This window comes from Acartia tonsa, chromosome 4 (assembly GCF_053477335.1).
Source record: "Acartia tonsa isolate MP-2025a chromosome 4, ASM5347733v1, whole genome shotgun sequence".
In the NCBI taxonomy this organism is placed as follows: Eukaryota; Metazoa; Arthropoda; class Copepoda; order Calanoida; family Acartiidae; genus Acartia; species Acartia tonsa.
Window position 1 is genome coordinate 10,727,828 of NC_137263.1, and position 17,955 is coordinate 10,745,782.

Below are 17,955 nucleotides of genomic sequence, written 5' to 3' on the forward strand. Positions count from 1 at the left end.
ATATAAGGTAACTGAAAAAAAAAAAAATATGGCAATAATAAGAGGATACTACATTTTCTCAAACAATTTTCAAACATATTTCTTTTTGATACTTTTCCATCTTAAGTTAACATAAAAAAAATCCTCAATAAATTAAATCTTCAAAAATCTTTTTTATCCCTACAAAAAGTTGAGTAAAAAGTTTAGTGGAGATCGGTAAAACTTCAAGTAATTAAATTTTTTAACACTATAAGAAACAGTAAACAACACAATTAAAATATGTATGACTTTTGAAACACTCTGGTCCTAATAGTATATATATAGTTAAAGTTAGGTAATATGTAGAGAAACAATAACAATATGCATTCCTGGTATTCAATTTATATTTATATATCCAAACTAGTGACTAAGGAAAATGTAAGAAAAGAAAAATTTTCTTAGTTGTTTTTAAGTAAAAATCTAGAAATTTTAGAATGTAAATATATTTTTTATATGATTTAGGAAAGGTAGAAGTTAAATATTATAATAGTTATTCACCGTATCGTATTATAGACAGTATAAAATGAAAAATTTTAAGTTCAAATCCAGTTTTTTTAGCACAGAGGAAACGGGATTGGGTTAACAAACTTTTATTAATTTTATAATTCTTATTTTAATCTTCATGGGAAATTGTCTGTACTACGATGCTATACATGATTTTTCATTATGGCTGATAACAGGTTTTGATCTAGCAAATCCTCATTAAGTCAAGTTGACAGACAAAACTTTTATATAAATATAAAAAAAGTGACAAATTTCTAGTTTTTAGACTATTTAAAAAACTTAAAACTTTACTATGAAATTGGAAAATTTTTAAATTTTGATTGTAATGCAATTCATATTTTGTAATTCCTATAGAAAAAAAGAAATTATTTTGTTTTAATAGAACATGCATATAATTTTAACTGTATCAATTATTTATGCAAAAGGTAATATTCACGAAAAAGATTCAAAGATTTAGGCTTCCTTGATCAGTTTTAAAAAAAGGTTTCTAACATATCTTGTTGGTACGTCTGTTCTATCGTCCGTAGTCTATCAAATACATATTGATCTCATCGATAATTCTGTCGATTTCAAACTTTGAATTAATCATGTAGTAAGAAAAAGACAACTCTTTAATTTTTTCTATAAGAAAAATTTTACTTTTAAGCTTTGTTTTATGCAATAGTTATCCTTTAACTTAACTTTAAGTTATATTATCAAAACTCCTCACCTCTCGTTTATGGATAGTCATTTTATGTAAGAAGTCAAACTGCGTTAGAATTATTCACTAATACCTGTATACCAATTAATAGCTTTTCCAGTACGCCTTCGAAGCAGATTAATCTGGATTAGAACCGGTTCTAAGCCATACTATCGTACTATATTATAGACAATTATCCACAAATGATAAAATAAAAAGCATAAAATTAATACCAGTAAAAAACACTTTTTGATCGTATTATCAATTCAATTACCCTCAGTATGAAAAAAATAACTACACTAACTAACTAAGCACTGAAAATATTTCAGGCTAAAGGTCAAAAAATATTTCTGTATATTTTCTTTTGCCAGAAAATTGGGCCATTTCAATAGTGAATGTTATTTAATCCTATGCACTTAGTTTTCAGAAAGAAAAAAATGTAAACAAAATTTGACTGCTGCTGCCCCCGCTTCACTCTCTTTGATTTGAGGCAAACTTGAGTGCATCATATAGTTGAGGCTGCAGTTATATGTAAGTATTAGTTAATATTTATACTTTATTGCCCTAAAGAAAAAACTCCAGTTTTGGCAAAGATATATAGCAATATAGAGCACAGAAAAAAAAGATCTTGCTAACCGTTGAACCGACATGATTTATATTGAAGCTTTTTATAGGTTCAGGGAAGATTTTCGTAAAAAACTATTTGAGGGGAGAATACCTCAACAGTAAACAAACCATAAAGAAATCGCATCTAGTAAAAAAAACCTCCTCACACAACAAAGAAATTTGTTGCTTCTTTTTTTAACTCCCTTCTCTCTAGTACCCAAAGATATTTTAGAAGATATTTTTATGTGATTTCAGGCAAATTTTTTTACGCTGAAAATGACAACCTTAAAGAAAGCTTTTAACAAACAGGGCATGTATAATGCGCGTATATGAAATTAGGCAGGAGGTGGTAATATTCCACCAATCTGAACAAACAAACAAAAGTTATGGGAATAGACTACTTTTAAAGCATTTTAATATCATCTTCTTTTGTTTTAAACTATCATATAGGTATATAATACTGATATAATTTGCCCACGACTATGAAATTGTTTTTAAATAGCATAAATGTTATTTTTTTTTAGCAAAAATCAAATAATTGCATAAATATTCCAATTGTTAAGTTGCAAAAAAAGCAAATTCTAAACATAGAATCTTGCAATGTTTGGGGGGAAAATCGGTAGGAAATGAATTTTCACGAATGTGCATACAAAGTTTTGATCAAAAGAACATTTGTTTGCCAGGGCCGGAGAGAGAGAGAGAGAGAGAGAAAGGGAGTGAGAGAGAGAGAAAAAGAGATAAATAGAGAGGGAGAGAGAGAGAAAACAATCTTTCTCCTTTATTCTTTGGAAACATAATGAAAATTTTGTGTTGATTTTGCAGAACAAAACTTTGAAAAGTTGATCTTTTATGAAGGTTTGAATATTTTGGAACAATCACACACCTATCTTAAATTTAATCAAGAAAAGTAGTGTGAGTTTTCTGCTAATTTGAATACCTATAAACGGGGCAAAAAAACCTAATAATTATTATTTTACAATAATAAAAAGTTTGCTGTTGATAAAAATGGTGAGAGTAGAATTTGAAATAATAAAATATTTCAAACAAGCATCATTTAAAAAAAATTGTGTAAGCCCTTTTTAAAAAATTCATACTGTATTAGTTATAGTATTTGGTCTTAGGCAAATTTGTCTTGATCCATTTGTAATCATTATTTAATTATGTATTACAAATAAACTGGCTTTCTGAAAGGATAGATTAGGCTATAGAGTAGCCACACCCCAATAAGTTTTACAAAATCTGCTAATATAACATACAAATCTTCAAGAATTTATTTTAAAAATCTATAAAAATTTATTTTAAAGATCTTCAAAAATTTTAAGACATCTTCCTTGTTAGAAAGTATAAAAAAGTAAGTAAAAAATAAAATCTATTGTAATTATCTTTAATATCCTAAGCATAAGGAAGGTGTAAGGATTAGGATTATAGGTCTGATATAAACATATTATAGCGTATACTCTCTAACTAAACCATACCAAAACATTTTCTAGAATAATCCCCGAAAAGCAAACAATAGCATAAAAGAGTAGATAAAATACTTGAAAAAATGTACAAAAAATACTGAATTAAGTAGAAAACAGAGCTTTCTTAAAACGATTACTCTATGGTCAAGGTCACATATAATAATTACTTAAAGTGATTAAGCAATATTCAAATAAATAGACTTCAATTGTTTAGGTTAAGTTAGCTTGCCTTTATTTTATGTTTACAAAATCTGTGGAAAAATAGTTCAAAATTTAAAAAAAGAATCTTGAGTTTGTTGCAATAAAAGATTCTTAAAAAATAAGTGAGAATAATTTTATTCAAAAACTGAGTTGGTTTTATGTTTTTTAATTTAGTGTAAAAAAAAGATTTTCGAGTAAAAAAACACACCAAGTCATGAAATTCTTTTGAACTAACAAAAATATTTTCCTTCCTATTTATTTTGTTTACAAATCCTTTAATCCTAGAAGTTAAGGAGAGGTACCCAGAACAAACAAAGAATTATGGCAATTTCTTTTTGTATCCAATGTAAAAGCCACTCTATCTTACCACAAACATATAACAAACCATAGGACCCACGGATATGGCCATGTTGAATCACAGACACAAGACCACGTGATATGAAAAATTTTGGTGTTTCAAGAGTGATTTACCCTATCTTTTTTTTTTAAAACTTACTTATTCATCTTACTGGCAGATTTGCCCTTAATCTAGAAAAGGCTTTACATTTTAAAGGGGGGAGGGGGTTGCAATTAACAAGATGTAATTATACAGATACCTAGTTTATAACTGGATTATATACAGGGTCCAGTGTCTGTAATGTAGCAAATCTAAATCCATAGGTTCCATAATATACAATACACCAGTGGAATAGTAATGTGAAAGTAATTGCAAATATCTGAAGCCTGGTAGTTTTAGTTGTAGTTCATGCATAAATATTTTAATAACATTGCAAATATATTATGCTTAGAAAAGACGGAATTAAAATTTTTGAAATGAGTTAAAAATATCCCAAGTTTTTCTTAATGTTCCACAAAATTAATTACAATTTACTTCGAAATAAGTTAGAGAATGACCTACGGGTGACCAGGGGCGTCCAAGCTTTTTATTTTGGGGGGGGGGGGTAGAATTTTTTTAAGGGGGGTAATTCGGTTTTGGGGTGGGGGGTAAAATGGCGCGCGAAGCGCGCCGCATATTTTTTTTACCCCCCCCCCAAATTTTTACCCCGGGGGTAAAATTTGCTTGGGGGGGTAATTACCCCCCCTGAAATCTTTTGGCAGGGGTAAAATTTGTTTACCCCCCCCAAAATTTACCCCCGGGGTAAAATTTTTGGGGGGGGTAAGTTAAATTTTATCAAAAATTTAGTATTAAAAATTAAAATTTTTTTTTGTTAGAGATTTTCTATTTTGGGGGGGTATTTACTCCCCCAAAATTGTTTGGGGGGGTAAATACCCCCTCCTAAATGGTTAGGGGTGCCTACGGCACCCCCAGGGTAGGGGTAAATTTAAAATGGGGGGAGGGGGGTAAAATGAAAAAATTCGTTTGGGGGGGGGGGGGGGGGCTAATCGCCCAATTACCCCCCCCCCCTTGGACGCCTATGCGGGTGACTCCCTTTAGTTGCTTTTTAAAGTGGTGATTCTTAGGACGTTTTGGAATAATATCTATTCATAATTAAGATTTTTCAATTTATGGTGGATTACCATCAAATTTCTGATCAATATTTTGTTTGTTTAATAATAAGACTCTTTAAATGTTTTTTGTTGATTAGCTGTTCTTCGTTTTTATAGATATTGTCATCCTTGTTTAATCTAGGGCTAATAATACACAATATTCTTTGCTTTGAAAACATCAAAGTACAATAGATTTACAAAAAATAAATAAATAGTTTAAAGTATATAATAGCTATTTTCATAGAAAAAAGAAAGGAAAAACATTTATGTATTTACATAAGCTTGACTATAAGATATGATTGTTATCTACATTCACATATAGAGAGATCTTAACACAAATAGAAAAGATATTCTTTAAGCATACATAATCTTGTTATATTTACATTTTCATATAAAAACAGGGTTGATAAGATCCTATATGCGAAGCTTATTAGGTAGAAACAAATGAACGATTTAATTACTGGCTAGGGATTACATTGATAGAAAAAACGTCATAATAATAAAAATCATTTTTAATTAATTTGAGTTTTACTGATATGTAATTATTGATAAAGGGAGGAGTAGGTTAGGCTAAAAATCCGTAAAGGTGTGAGTTTTAAGGCTTAAAAATGTCCTACGACAAACGCAGGAGTCCCAAAAGTCGGAGTGGACACCTAACCTAACCTATTTTAGTCCATCTTATAGGTTTTTTAAATGCCTAACCCCAGCGGGGGGCTTATTTGTTCATTTATATCTTAACCTTACCTACTCTGTAAAGAAATACTTTATCAAATTAATATTTTAACACTCCTGCGTTTGTCCGCTCCGACGTTTGGGACTCCTGCGTTTGTCCTGGAACCCTTAGTAGTAGAACGATAATATTCAATAAATATGTGTATTTCTTATTGAAAAGAACTATGACAACTTTTTTTAAAGTTAACATAAATTTGCACGTTCTACTACTGTTTTAAACTTAAAACTCACAACCTTTACGGATTTTTAGCGCAACCTACTCCTCTCTTAGTCGGGTTTGAGATAAAGTTGTAAAGTAGCATAAAACCAAGTGCTTTGACATAAATATTTGTAAATATTATGACCTTAATCACAGTAAAGACTTGCAGGGAGGGAGAAGACATTGGACTGTTTTTTGCACTAGTCCATTAAGTTTTATAATAACGTTTACTAATTCTTTAGTTGTACAACTTTTGGGACTTTTATTGGATTTTGATTGGTTTGTTCATTAAGTTGAGTGTCCAGACGTTTCAACTACTAATTGTAATATACAGAAGGGGTAATTTTGTGTGTCATCATTGGGAATATACATCAATTTATCGGAATGAACTAAATTTTTTAAGATAAAGATATTTTTTTTTGAATTTTTAAAATGTATTAAATATTACGTATGAGTGAAGATCATTCAATTGTTTACTTTCAATTTTCACAAAATCTTTCACCAATATTTCAAACAATTAGAATAGTTATTTCTCGTATCGTATTATAAACGGCTTTCCGCGGATATAGAATGTACTAGTTTTAATCTTATGATTGTACATTTCTATATTCGTAGAAAACTGGATATAATACGATGCTAGACATAGTTTTTTCGTATTCATGAGAACCGGTTCCTATCCACCGGATTCAAATGAATACGAGAAAATATTTTCTCTCGGCTGTACCATTATACAATTTTTTCAATATTGTAAATAGATTATGAAATTTAGTAAAAAAACCTTTGAGGAAAATTCTGACTAGTACTGTACTAGAAGAAGGATGGTATGTCCCAAGCGTTAATGTGTACAAATTAATGCTATTGTGATATTTAATACAGAAACCAAAAATTATTTTATATATTCACAAAATTACATTCATAAAGAAAGGATATATTTTGTATACATTTAAACGGTAAATTAGAAATCCCATTAAAAATTCCTTGTTTGTCTAAATGCAGGTTTTATACATATTAAACAAGCAGTATTCGAAAAGAGATTTATTTGTGTAACGAACACTTATACAAGAATACACTGCACAAATTCTTATTTTGTCAGTGGATAAACAGTCCCCCCTCCCTCCCCACGGAACCCCAAATGATTTATTTCCAAAAGCACGTCTATTGGTATGGGGATGGGTTGGGTTGTGTAGGTGAGGTATACTCACCCCTGACCACTTCCAAGGATAGGTTGACATATGTACAGTGTTGACCCCTACCCTAAAAAAATACTTTGGGACGTGACGAAGGGATTAAATTTCCTGGCATTGTGGTAAAATATGTTTTGTCTCTATGACCCCATCAATCCTCTCAAGATCACTGTGTCCTAAGTTTGTAGTACCTCCCCCCCCCCCTAAATAATTTTCTGAAGTAGGTGGGGAATTTGGACTGCTTCACGCCCTTGAATTATATATAAACTATCTGACCTAAAGTAAATCATTAAAGCTTTTAAATTTGGGTTGGTTGCATTAAAACTCCACTAGAAACTAAATGATTTTGTGGAATACATATATTGCAGATTAATCCCTTTCTTTCTAACTTTGCGCAGCGTCCCTTCAGGTTTAGTACGGATGCAATGTTAGACACATTTTTAATCATATCTATGTCGACAATAAAGTTTAAATCTTTTTTTGTCGACAGTATGTCATTTTATGTCATTATAGCAGCAAGTGTATATACAATTTTATGTATACCTTTAAATTAATATTCTACTAATTAAGTTTTGACAATCTACAAGTGTTCATATTTGTTTTTAAAATCATATTGTAAGTCTAAACAAATTTTTATGAAAATTGTTAAATGCATGATACTGTTTAAGCTTTAAAGATATGCTTACATTTTTGGGACTTTATTATAGAGATGCTTTGCCTATTACAATGTAACTTGTTGTCCTATGAATCATTATTCCAAAAGTCAGATGAATAGAATATTATATTATAAAACTATTTTCTAAATCCTAACTAACTGATATAAGAATCATCTTGCTAAGTTTGAAATAGATAGGACACAAGTAACATACAAAAAATAAGAGCTATCCGTCAAGAATGTAAGAATCGATCCTTATTACAATAAAGATTCGCTTTTAAAATGATTGATTGAAAATAGACAAATATCAGTGTAAAGAACTTAAACATTGCACTAAGGCATCACTAATAATATTTAGAAAAAGAATACTATGAGTTCCATAGAAGGTGATAACTAGATATTCTATAATTGAAACTACGTATTGATTATTGATTATACCCAGTTATACCTAACAACAAGAATGGCAACATAAAAAAAATCAAAAAAATAATAAATAAAGAGCAACAAAGATAGGAAAACAGAATAAGTTAGTACAAAATTTTTATGCTTATCTAAATATAAAAGAATTGCCTAAAATAAAGCTTGCTTAATTTTGACTTGCATTTTAAGAAAGAATTAGAATACTCATTTAGATGCTTCATTTATAATGTTCTGTCCAATCTTGTTGGAAATCGCCATTTCAAAAAACAAAATTTAGTGTCAAATTTAAAATGTACGTGCGATTGTTAAACTTTCAGAACTAGAAGCTAAGTTTGAAATCCATGGGATGATTCTAACATACTTTTAAAAATATGCTGTAACAAACTGTTACGGATATATAAAAACTCTCGCCTTTAGTAATATATGTATATCAAAATGATGTAAGCTTTATAGAAGAGTGTATGATTATATATGCAAGTTGCTTTTTAAAAGCGAAGCTTTTCTAAAATTAGGGTCGGTCCGTCCGTCCGTCCGTACGTCCGTCCGAGATAGATAGCTTTTATTCGTTAATTTAGGCATGTTAGAATTGTCCTATCGATTTCAAACTCTGCATGGTTATTCCTTTAGTAGTTAGTAAACAAATTTTTATGTGATCTAATCATCCGATTGATCTGATTTTTGGTATGTTGATTCCTGGGACGACAAAGTATAATGTTATAAGCGAAGCAACTTTATAATTAAGTCATAAAAATGAAAGTATGTCCATAAATATTATCCTGTATCAAGCAGTTTTTCAACAAATTTACTTACAATTTTGCTTCGACTCTTATACATTTATATTCTGATTATTTAGTTCTGACACTAAATAAGTGTTGATGTCCGTTTGTCCTACCGTTTCAGTGCTTCGCTTTTATGGATGTTGTCATCCTTGTTATTTTATGCTTACTTTTAGAGTGGCCATTTTATAATTTAATTTGTCTATTGCTGTTTGGAACATTTACATTAATTAAAATAAAAATGATACTTTTTTTTAACTTATAAAAATGAAGTATAAAGTTACTCCCTCCAGGAGAGATTCATCTTTAACGGGGTTTAAATTTCTAACTTTAAAAAGTCAATATCTATGGGGCATTCATGTACCTATATTTTTCAATTTTGTTTGTTTTCTGTGTCTTACAGACAAAAAAGGTATGGAATTTCTGTAATCTTTAGAATTGACCAGTAAATTCAACCACCTTTCCTTCTATAATTTTGCTGCAATTCCCTAATCTACCTTAGTTTTTTACAGACTTTTTCTTATTGCGAAGTTTTTTTTTATGAAAAAATAACAAATCAAAGAATTAAAAACATTTCATAATAAAATCTTATCGTTCATCGTGGCTGTAAGTTAAGAAAATATTATCCTATATTATGTTTAATTTAAATATCAATTTGAGTTAAAAATAATATGGTCCAACTTAACATAAAAATAGATAATACTGAGAAAACATGGTACATTCCCTTTAATCGTCAGGGGTGCATTTAACCCCCCCCCCCATACCATGCCTTATTTACAAATATAGATTCGTGGTATTGAAAGGAAATGGAGATCATTTAAAATAAATTCAGCTGTTCTAAAAAAAGATAAGTCAACGTAGTTTAAAGAAAAAACAATCTATAATCAATTAATTACCAACCTATTTTTTTTGTTCTACAAGCAACTGCATAAAAAAATTATTTTACAAATAAGGGAGGAGACAGTTGGAGTGAGAGTCAAAATTGTTCTATTGTCGACTTGGGGGACAATGCCTAAAAAAGTATTGAAAAAGTATAGGAGGGGAGTATGATGAGATTTCAACTTGTTTGTATAAGAAAAGATTAGACCAAGTTTAGTTTACGCTCAAGTGTAAGAATAACACATATACACCATACACAAACACACACACACACACATACACACACACAAACCTAACATTTATTTACACATTTAACTTTAACAATATCTTACACTATAGATGGGGAAAAGTTACACTTTGTTAAAATGAATAAGGGTCTGCCCATATGGGAGAAATAGTTTGAACTGAAATTTTATAATTTCATAATATTATTATTATAAAATGTCTGAAACAGGTTACAAAGATAAGGTGAATCTATGGGCAGAAAAATTTCAGACTATATTTCCACAATTAACAATAAATGTTATTATAATTATTTTAGTGCCTAACAATACAATTGAATGCCTATATTGATGTCCCTTATATCCCTGCCATTTACCTTTGATGATTAATTCCCCTTAACAGAAAAGTTTTCCGATATCTTTATATACGCTCTACAATATACATTGAGGTGTCTCATCACTCACGCAATGTTTTCATTACCACCAGCTAATTAGTAATTCTCAAAAAGTTAAAATATCTAATAATTTGATTTCCAAAATAGCACAAATTCATTTTTATATTTTAAAAATTGCAGAATTGAATTTTGATTAAAAAAGAACAATAAATTTGTATAATTGTATACATATTTTTTAATACATTACAAAATTGACACTGAATATAACTTATTAATCCTAATATTAAAAGAAATAGGATGTGAGTCTAATTATACCAACCAATCATAACTCTGATCTTATACAGTCCCTGAGCAGGTTTTAATATAGAGATGAAGGGGGGGTGCTAAACATACTAAAAATTTTAGGATGATATAATTTCGAATTTAGCAGTTATGATACAGGATCCAAAATAAGTTTCTTTTAAGCAGCTTATAATGCCTATACAAAAATGATGTCACATTTTAATTGACCAATGGTAAAATGAATACTGGCCTATCATTTGTCAATTGTATTGTATGAAGTCATTTTTTTTTTAGGCATGATGGGCTGCTTCTTTTTTATGTGGAAATGATGTTCCAGCATACATTGTATTGAAGCAAACAGGAAAGAAGTATACGTAATTACAGCTATATTTACATTCACTTTTACAATAACAATAAAAATACTTTTCTTTTATGACAACTCCCCCTCCCCCTCATACATTATACGAATGTAAATATCAAGTATAAAACTATAAACATTGCCTCAAACTTAAGTAGATGATTGAAAATAATCACAAAATTTTAACTTTTGAATTATAAATTGAGATTTTATTTATTGGCCCTGGCATGAAGTACGTGATAAGTAAATGTAGCGAAAGATCTCACTATCCGCTAAACCAATCTCTCCTTTACAGTAAAGCTTCTTATTTGCCTTGAGATGGTTTTATGCTATTTTCTATTTATAAATATATCTTGGTATGGTTTTACGCTATTTTTCAGCTCATTTATTTCCCTTCAAATATATAGAGCCCATAGATGCTAAGAGCACATCCTCTAGTATATAAAACTGTATAAGATCTTAATTTATCTTGTTGAAATGAACCTTTGGAAATATATTTATGACTGGTTCGGATTTAGTTTCCACCTACTGAATACCAATCATCAGTTTGTGCTTAGCTAAGAAAATATATTTATATAACTTTTAATATTAGATATCAATCTCATATTTCATGTTTACAGAATTTTGTCTTTCATCATATATAACAAACTAGCGGCTGCGCCGCTAATATCTACAGGAGGACGGGGTAGGTCAGATAAATAGCCTAATACCACCCAAAGAAATTCATAAAGCTTTCTTGAAAAGTACAACCAATTCGACTCAATATTTTTCGAGATTTTCTACTTATATATAATAGGACATTTCAAATATAACTACTTCATTAGTTTGATATTACATTCAAATTTTCATATTATTGTTTTATCTAAAAATATTTCAGATGAATTATACTTAACTAATTAATGTAAGTGGATAGCTACATTTATTTTAAGGCCATAAAAACAGAATCTTAGTTGTTGATTTGTGTAAGTTTGACTTTATTAAAACGTTTGATAACAATAACTTTTGAAGACAATATAATTTTAATGAAAATTTGAAAACTTCAACAATTAAATTATATGAAACTAGCATCTAGGGAATTTGGATTAGGGAAAGGTTGAAAAATAGCCTGAAACTATCCCATGACTTAATACAAAAAACAATGGACATTAAAAACCTTACTACTTTATATGATACTAGCGGCTTCGCCCCTAGCCTCTAGCTTTTTTTTTTGGGGGGGGGGTGTCCCACCCCCCAAGAATATAGCTTAAAACCATTATAGGACCAGTAGGTATATTTCCTGAAGAGTAGAGCCCAATCGGTTCAGTGGTTACTGAGATCTTAAGCTTCAGACGGACAGACAGACGGACAGACATCGTTCTACTTTGTATTATAGAAGATTAGTCACTTTTAAGTACCAATAATGGACCAAATCCTATATATTTCTTAGGCTAATCTAGGTGTTAGGGTTTCCAACCTCCCAACCTAAAATAATTTGATTGATTTTGCCCAATGTTAAGTTTTGGTAGTATGTTAAAAGCTTGTGTTTTTTCTGACTCCAGAAATAAAAAAAAAACAATCTATAATGTGTTTACTTGTGAACTGTTTTCTTATCTTTGAGCGTGAGTGCGTGTGTAGGTGTGTGTGTAGAAGTGTGTGTGTGTGTGTGGGTGTGTGTATGAGTGTGGGCTGGTAATGGAAAATGGATAATTGATCCTTTCACACACAAATAAACAAAACAATTCAAAATATTTTTTTAACTAATAATTTCCTATTTTTTCCATTATTTTCTAGTTTTTAATTTTTCATAAAATTTCAATTATATTGATTGAAGAACTAGACAATATTTACCACGAAAATAGAATAAGTTATTTAATTACTAAATGAACGTGTAGATATTAATTTTTTTTATGAATCATAGAAAAATTTAAGCTTTTTATAGTGCCATAAAAAATGAAGTCATACTGGCCTATCATTGGTCAATTAAAATGTATACTGGCCTGCAATTGGTAATTCAGTCTTTGTAATGACCTATCATTAGTCAGTTGTATTGTATGGCGTCTTTTTTTATGGGAAATATAAAGAGCTTCAATAAATTTCCAAAGTCAAAAAGGTTATGTAACTAAATATATTATTCTCAGTGTTTTATGGACAATTCCTGCTAAAAATAGATATGGTAATTATATCAATCAACCTATTATATAAAGTAGTAAGCGCTTTTTGTCTGTCCCTAAGGATCTCGCTAACCGCTGAACCGATATTGTTCTCCTTTACAGTGAAACTTCTTATAGATCCTGGGAAGGGTTTAAACTATTTTTGTGGAAGGTGTCTTCACCCCCTTCCCCCCCCCAAAAAATTTATTTTTACTCTTTTGAAACTCAAATTTAAAATGGGATGAGGTCCACTTTTCCCCCTCCTTCCTTAAGTGCCCCTAGAGCTCTAGGGGCGTAGCCGCTAGTAGATTATATAGGAAAACAATTCCCTACATCCCTGGTGTTAAACGCCTGGTAAATTTACAAGTCTTTTCTCTTTACAACATTGATTTTATTTATCATAAGTTTCAATTTTTAGACATCTTATAAAATTAAAACTAGTTTATAGTCATATAGTCGTTTTGACTGGATTCTTGGTTCTAAATTCAAGTAACATGTGTTTTTTTTAAAGGGGTTGCTATGCTAAATCAGAATTGTTTTGATTGATTAGTCATAACATAACTAATGAAATATTAAAATACATCAAAAGGCTATTTGTCATAAAAGGTACATTTAGGTAGACGAAAGACGATAAGTTTGCATGTTTGCATGTTTGCTATTTCTAAACATTTTTATATTGTTGTTTTGTTTGGCCATCTAATGTGTGATTCTAGTGAAAGCCAAATTCAAAGCTGAATAGAACAAAATTTATATTTCTTATTCAGAGCAAAAACTGATAGAAAAAGAGAGAGAACAGGAAAGAGAAGGGGTTAAAAGAGAGGGAGGAAAAAAAGAAAATTCTTTGGCAATCTATTTTGCCTTCTATTCTGAAATTTCCTTCAGCCATTATCTTCAATTTTGTTCAATAAAAGGGAAAATTTTTCTACACTCTGAAATTCTTTTATCAAAATAAATAAAAATATACACATATATTCCTCTTAATATATATATAGAAATTAGTGATGGCAATCCGTCGAATTTCTGGGCCGGATTCGGATTCCGGATTCTTAAAGAATCCGTCAAAAAAAGTGGCGGATTCCTTGCGGATTCCGGATTCGGATTCCGGATTCTAGCAATATTTTAAAAGGATTTTAAATTTTTTTTTAAAAATTAAGTGCTACATATGTCTTAAAATGCTCTTGGTGTCCTCTATAATTCACTTCCGAGAATCGAACCAGATTTTAAAAGATATTATATATAATGATGAAAATCTTTGCCTTCAAAGAGGAGGAGTTGAAAGAAAAAACTCAAGACGCTAATTTTAGCCTACCAAATAAGAATTCAAAATCCGCTATTAAAAAACGGATTCGCTATTAAAAAACGGATTCCGGATCCGGATTCCAAAATTGGCCAAAAATTGGGCGGATTCCGGATCCGGATTGCCAATCCTAATAGAAATACATAATCAGTTATAGTTGTAGAATTAAGATCAAGATATCCATAATTTTGTAAACATTTTCTAAAATTATTACAAAATACTTTTCCTCAAAATTACTATCTAGTCGGTCCTGCTTAAAGACCAACAGACAGAGAGACATCCTTTCTCTTTAGATTTACTTGTCCTTTGTTATTTATATGTTTACTACTTGATATAAAAAATATTTTGAAACTCATTATAGCTCAGTATATGTAGAAATTTTAAGGTATAATAAAAAAGAGAATTTGCTTTATCATTACTCTCGATTCTCAGACGTTTTATTACATTTAATACTAACACATATTAGATAAAAACATGCTCCTTTTATAAAAAAAACTCGTTACTTACAAATGGCAGATTGTGAGAAAATCCGTGAATTTGTTTGTACCGAAAGATGTCGCTAACTACTAGAATATATTTTGATACAAAAACTTCCCTCTCCCCATAGGAGCCCATTGGGGCGTGGCCACTACTATATTTTTAAAATTTGTAGAATATTTTTTCTCATTAACACAGACAGTTAAAACACAGTTTACAGTTAGTTTTATCTTAAAGATTTGCTGCCAAACACTTTTAAAAATGTTTATTTTTAGTACAATATATTAGAACTAGCGACTTCTCTACTTTAGGCCTCTGGGGTAACTCAAGGAGGGGGAGTAGAAACCCCTACTTTTAATTTTAGTTTTAAAAAGAAAAGTTGAAAAATGTTTTACAAACCTTCCCAGGACATAAATATGAGATGCTTTACAATGAAGGAAATCCACATTGATCCAGCGGTTAGTAAAATCCTTTAATTCAGACAGACACATAGCTATACCTTGCTAAATTTCTGTGTTTACTAACTTATCTTTATATGATTTTTAAAAGTCTACAGACTCGTATTTTACTTTATTTTTGTCTGATTTACATATATCCTGGTTTAACTTGACAGTAAATGTAAATGGAGTAGATTTAATGTCATTTGTAGCTTACATATCCCACCTTTACAAATTATATTACTCCACATCTTTAGAGTTGGGCAGATGTTTACATTTTTATTCTATTTGTAGCTTTCATAAACCACTTTACAAATTATAATCATTGCATGGGATTACACGTGAGATTTCAATTAGTAAATGCACTAATTTGTAGTCGTGTAGTTTACTACAAGTGAAGTTGGATAAAAGAAACTGTTGTTAGGCTATATTCATCATGCGCATGTACTAGGCACCATTATAAAGGGGCTAAGAGCTTTTATGCAACACATGCGAAAAATGACAGAATTATAATAGAACTATTATAACGACAACATTAGATTTTAGTGATGCTATATTTTTTTAAATACGATTTTTTCAGCTGCCTTACTTTACCAAGCTCCTCTAAAATCAACAATTAAACTCTTAGCTAAATATAATATATCTTTTATGATTTGCTTTTTTGGAATATAAGCTTAACCCTTGGTAGGTACAGTCGCCTTACTAGTTTAAGAAACTGTTTTTTTACGCACATTTAGCTAACAGACAATCACTTTCTGAACTGGTTTAAATGGATGGCATTAACTAATGTATTTTTTTTTGTAGAAAATTAGTATGGGTAAAGATTAGTCAAATTTGGTTTTGGGATAAAACTAACGTGAATTTGGGTAAAAAAGATGAAATCCTGGTCCCTTGTCCCCGTATATAAATGTGTATGAATTATCTGATGAAATAAGTTGACCATATTTGTATGGTAATAGTATTGCTCGTATTATCTTATTATAATAAACATCCATACAAATATGTATATAAGTCCTTGTCCAGTTCAGTTGTTTAACTTTTGTGCCATTTGAACCATTGACTCCAATAAAGCTTCCTTATAAAACAATACAAAAAAAGAGAAAAATATGTAGTTTGATGTTATAAAAACTGCTTAGTGATATGAGAGAGGTATAATTACTTATTTTTTATGGGCTTGGTTTAGAATGTGTAAATATTTCACGTTTTTTAGAAAAATCCATTAGAATTTTCAAATTGAACTTAATAAATTTTTTATTTTATTTTCAGATCTTGGTGTTACTGCAGCTTTTTCGTCATAAACTAGGTATTTTTATCAACAAAATATTATTAAGAATTCATTTCTTCCCACTTTATATTTTCAAAATTTTGACAAAAGTTTTGAATTTTAAATTGAAAACTATTTTTTCTTCTTCTTTTTAAGTTGTAAGAGGTCAAAGTTTTATTAAAAACACTTATTCTGTATGAAGATAGTTCATCTCAAAATTTTTTATTATTTTTATGATTACAAATTTACAAAAAAAAATTCTATTTTAAAGTTTGTTATTACTCTTACATTTTTTAAAGAATTGAGTAAATAAATTAAAAGGAAAAGGGCAATCAAATTGTAGCGCAGTAATAACGAATTGATGGAAAGGGGAAAGAAGAGAGATTAGACAACTTCACCTGACTTTTAAAGGTCGTATTTGAAATCTACCAACACGGGTTGCACTAAACCTTACAACCTTCCTATCCACTGCAGGGAAGCTTAACCTAACCTAAATATTTTGTGAAATAGCAGAGGTGGATTCTTTTTAAAAAATTGGGTCGCTGCATCGCTGCCTCACCAAAATTATTTTTAGAAAAGAATCCTCCAAAATCACATAAAAATCTACAAAAGTTAAATAAAATTATAGAGGGGCTTTTAACATAAGATTTCGTTTTATTTTGTAGATTTTTATGTGGTTTTGGAGGATTTTTCAAAAAAAAAAACAATTTTGTTGAGGCAGCGATGTAGCGCCCGTTTTTTTAAAAAGATCCACCTCAGATCTATGCTCACCCTTTTATATGGAGAGTGCAAGGCTTATTTCTTCACAATGACATAATTAGATCGAAATGGCAGTTTCTTACTACCGATAAAATGAATCTTTGTCTAATAATAATTGTAACATGAACAAATATTTTTTACCTTTTGAAGTAACTAGGTATTGAGTGTTCATATTAACTCAATAGTTACTTCAAAAAGAACAAGCATTACTCAAAAAGTATTTTCATCTCTGTAGTGTGTTCATTTCTTAATTAATCTATAATACAAAGTAGCTTGATGTCTGTCCGTCTGTCCGTCTGTCCGTCTGTCTGTCCGTCTGTCTGTCTGTCCCTTAAGATCTCGGTAACCACTGAACCGATCGGATTCTACTCTTCAGGGAATATACCTACTGGTCCTGTGGTGGTTTTAGGCTATTTTCTTGGGGGGTGGGACACCCCAAACCCCCCCAAAAATAAAAATAATCCAACCCCCAAAATTTTTTTTTTACATTTTTTGTAAAATCTCAGTAACTGCTGATCAAATTGGGCTCTAC

At 30.0% G+C, this 17,955-nt stretch overlaps 1 protein-coding gene across 3 annotated transcripts in view; it reads left to right on the forward strand.

Moving 5' to 3' along the window:
• Nucleotides 1–1,559: 1,559 nt before the first annotated feature.
• Nucleotides 1,560–17,955, forward strand: part of Shaw (potassium voltage-gated channel shaker cognate w) — a 112,052-nt gene continuing 95,656 nt past the window's right edge. Inside the window, exons 1-2 of one of the 3 annotated variants that reach the window (XM_080156298.1) lie at nt 1,560–1,732; nt 16,667–16,703. The gene's annotated coding sequence lies outside the window, so the exon portion shown is untranslated. The remainder of the gene's footprint in view (nt 1,733–16,666; nt 16,704–17,955) is intronic. The other 2 variants (XM_080156296.1, XM_080156299.1) reach the window with 2 other exon arrangements.